The sequence below is a fragment of the Pyxicephalus adspersus genome, chromosome 1 (genome assembly GCF_032062135.1).
Source record: "Pyxicephalus adspersus chromosome 1, UCB_Pads_2.0, whole genome shotgun sequence".
Lineage (NCBI taxonomy): Eukaryota > Metazoa > Chordata > Amphibia > Anura > Pyxicephalidae > Pyxicephalus > Pyxicephalus adspersus.
In genome coordinates this window covers 150,197,411-150,201,924 of record NC_092858.1, presented here as the reverse complement: position 1 = coordinate 150,201,924, position 4,514 = coordinate 150,197,411, and positions in this window count along the sequence as shown.

Genomic DNA, 4,514 nt, shown 5'->3' with positions numbered 1-4,514 from the left:
GCTCTTGCAGCCCTTTACTAGTTGTATGTGTTCTTGGATAGCGTTTCTCTATCCAAGAACACAGGGAGTCCTGTGTTCTTGGATAGAGAAACTCTATCCAGGAACACATACTACAGGACTGCAACAGCGATCCTGATTGCTGTTGCTAGTAGTATGTGTTCTTGGATAGAGCCTTTCTATCCAAGAACACAGGGCACTAGATGTGAGGAAAGGGGAAACTTGTCCCCATTCAACCTCTACTGCCCCGGGGATCACCTGCAGTCAAAGTTGTGACCGCAAAGTTCCCACGGCCACATGAGCAGATAAACTCTGCAGTTCCACTACCATCCCTGGGGCACTACAGGTTAATTAACCTGTAGTGCCCCAGGGATCGCCTTCAGTCACAGCTGTGACCACAAAGTTCCCATGGTCATGTGACTGTGGGAACTGAACTGCAGATGAACTCTGCAGTTCCACTATGATCCCCTGGGCACTACAGGCTAATTAACCTGTAGTGCCCTGGGCATCGCACACTCTTCTCAATGATTGTAGACACTGCTGCAATCAATGAGAAGATGCCCGGCTAGCAAGTACCATTTACTCTGTAACACACACAGTAATATGATATATTTGTTTTTTTTTCTCACAGTGGATAAAAGAAAAATGTAACAAATGTATCATAATTTTACTATGCTGGAAAGTGTGTTGCAGAGTAAGAAATATCATGTCATTGTAGAATAACCTTTAAAAAAAGTAAATTAAATTAGTTAAATAAACACAAACACTCAAAAAATAATTTACCATTAATTTTGTTTTTTTTTTTAACATTTTTTACATTTTTTAATCAGAATTTTTAATGTCTAATCTCATCATTTTCGGTTCAAATATAAGGACATCCCGAATTCGAACACCAACACTAGTCTCTGACTGTTCCTCTGTGCACATTGTCTGTGGCTTTCATGGCATCCCATCAACAGATATCCCAGCCTATATAAACACTTGTGTGCAACCAGCTTTCTAATTCTGATAATTGGTCCCTGTATCAAGTCTATGCTTTTTACCTAATTACCTATAGCATCTATCCCCTAGCTTGGCTGACAACTGACCATGGCATATGACCCATGGCATGGCTGGTGATCAATTGGTTTTGTTACCCTGGCTTAGTTAACAAGGATCTTTTTAAGATAAGTACCCAGTGTCTAGGCAAGATGCTAAGGAGTTTCATTACAGTAATTAATCAGCAATGTAGAGTCTTGTGGGTCAGGTTCATCCCTCTGAAAATGCTGGCAGTGCAGTATGTCTAACAGAGAACTGTGACAAATGATCCAGCTGGCTTCCCTCATTCTGAAGCATTGTCTGACGTGTGCAAACTCAGGTGTTTAACCAATGAATATATATTTCTCACATTCTTCATTTTGATAATAAACATGATCCCCTTCCCAAACACCAAGAAGTTAAACTCCAGTTTTCTTTGAGATTACTATGACTTTTTCTTCTTAATATTACACAGTATTTAGTGCCGACATTTTATGCAGCGCTTTACAAAGTCCAAAGTCATGTCACTAGCTCAAAGGGACTCTCAATCTGTCCCACCATAGTCATATGTCATTACCACAGTTGAAGGCCAATTTTCTGGGGGAGGCCAATTACCATAACTGCATTTAACATTGAAATAGAACCCAACAAAGATGGTTATCATTAACATTGTCCATGTCGAATATTCCTTTATATTATTGTGTGATTCTTCTCCTAAATACGCAGGGAAAATATAGACATTGGTATCCAGGGTGGAGATATAAATATAAATGTACAAGACATACTCATGATGTCATGTGTGTGTATCTGTAAAGAACTTTCTAGATTCCTTTGTAGCTGACAGTTGGAGAGTCCATGAATCATCCATAACATATGGTTGTACGTAGTGTTCCAGGTTTGGCCTTATTACAGAGCAAGACAAAGCATCACAACGCTGTCATAGAACACAGGCTGTTCCAAGCATATATATGTATCACATTGTGTATTTACTGCTTATCACTACCTTCCAAGTTTTCATTTTTTCATAGACTGGGAAGTGGTTAGTAACCCTGTCCAGTTTTCATTTCTGTGTTTTTTCTATGTCCCTGTTGGGCAGATTCCCACTGGAAGTGGAAGAAATCTTTCCAACAGCAAGGAGGCACATATTTTAGCATATTGGGGAAAGATGACATTTTTTTTTTTTTTCTGGCTGACTGTATTGTTGTTGAAGAAATTTCCTTCACCTTTTCCCCCAATGTCCTCATGTCAGGTGCTGAACTAAAATATATAAACGCCATTGAATAACTTTTTATATGAAAGTGTTTTGTTATATCTGTTTTATAAATCTGTTGATGTTTTCAAATATACAGGGCTGTTTGATAAAGTATGCATCACTTTAGACCCAAACTTAAAGCGGAACTAAACGCAATAAACTCACCTGTCCAAGTTCCTGCAGCGAGCGCTGCCATCTACCTTTGTATTTATTCTTCTGCTTCTGCATGATCTCTGGCCATCTTGATTGGCTGTGCCAGGATTACATAATCATAGATCATCCCGGCATGTGCAATTGAAGCCAGGAATACTGGTTTTTAAGGCATGCACAGCTCAGCTTTTTCCCAGAAACCCTGGCAGGTAAGTGACATTATTGCAGAAGGGACAGCACCTGTCCTCTCCCGCAGTAATGACCTGCCTGATAATACAAACTTAATAGTGTACTTTAGTTCCACTTTAATATCTTTGCACTTATTAACATTGCATCTGGTTGCACAAATCAGATGTTCATCTTGCAAGAACCGTATTCTACTATTTAACTTGTATCCTTCCACTGAAAAAATGAAGAAAAACCTTCATCAATAATAAAAAAAAAAAATTCTCTGTATTAATTTTATTAAAAAAATAATGATTGAAAAATAAAAAACATTTACCTCAAAGTAGTGCTGCTTTATTCTTCCTACCCCACCCTCTCTCATTTTTACTTCATTTGAAGTCCACTCTGTCCGTCTCTTTAGCCCCTTACCCCTCATTTTTGCTGTTGTCTACCGCCCCCCTGACCCACACATTCCTTCCATGACCTGCCCACCCTCATCCTTGGTGACTTTAATGTTGCAATGGATGAGCCCAACCTTCCCTCCTCAGCCAAACTCCTCTCCATTACCTCCTCATTTGGACTCACACAGAACATCAATGGCCCCACACACATAGCCGGACACACTTTAGACCTGGTATTTTCTAAACTCTGCAACCTCACCCTCCTTGACAACTCACCATTTCCCCTTTCTGATCATAACTTTATCACCTTCAAGCTATCGAACTCTTGCCCTCCCTTGCCACATCCCAGACCTGATCAATGGCAGAGAGATATCCGTAACCTTGACCACAACCTTTTCTCAAACTGCCTTAGGTCCCTAACCCCCTCCCTCTCCAAAATCACCTCCCCAGATGAAGCTGCCACCATGTTATACCACTCTCTTTCCTTAGCTTTGGATAAAGTTGTCCCTGCCACCTTCCAATACCCCCGCCCTGCCAACCCCCGACCCTGGCACAACAATCACACCAAACAGCTATAAAAGACTGGTCATGCAGCTGAGCACAAGTGGAGGAAATCTGGCCTCAGCTCTGACTTCATGGACTACAAAGCCAAGCTACAAAGCTTTAACACTGAGCTACTTCAACACTGAGCTACTACAAGCAAAATTATTTCTCGGCAGTTATTTCCTCTCAAGCTTCCAACCCACGCAACCGCTTCTCTACAATTGACTCCCTCCTAAACCCCACACCTGCTCCCCCCACAACATCCTTCTCTGCCCAAGACATTGCCACCTACTTTAGAGATAAAATAGACAAAATCAGACATGATGTCCCTGCCCACCGAGCCACTCCAATCATACCCACCCTATCCACCTGTAAATCATCACTGGCCTCCCTCAGCCCTGTTACTGTGGACGAAGTCTCTTCTGTCATCATTTCTATCTACTACCTGTCCACTTGACCCAATTCCCTCAGATCTACTCCGTGCCCATTCCTCCACCCTGGCCCCTGCACTAATCGAACTATTCAACCTCTCCCTTTCTACTGGTAAATACCCCTCAGCTTTTAAACATGTCATAATTATCCCTATCCTAAAGAAACCATCACTGGACCCCTCCCTACCCTCTAACTACCATCCTATCTCCCTTCTCCCATATGTCTCCAAACTTCTTGAACACCTTGTCTACAAAAGACTCACTGATTTCCTGAGCACCAACTCTCTACTTGACCCACTCCAGTCTGGTTTTAGAGCTGCCCATTCCACTGAAACAGCCCTTACTAAAGTGTCCAATGACCTCATCAGAGCTAAGTCCCAAGGCAAGTTTTCCCTGCTTCTTCTCCTTGATCTTTCCTCGGCTTTTGACACTGTTGATCACCCCCCTTCTAATACAAATCATGCGCTCCATTGGTATCAGTGACACTGCTCTCTCTTGGTTTGCTTCCTATCTGTCTGACCGCTTCTGTCAAATTTCCTTTAATGGTAATTCCTCCTC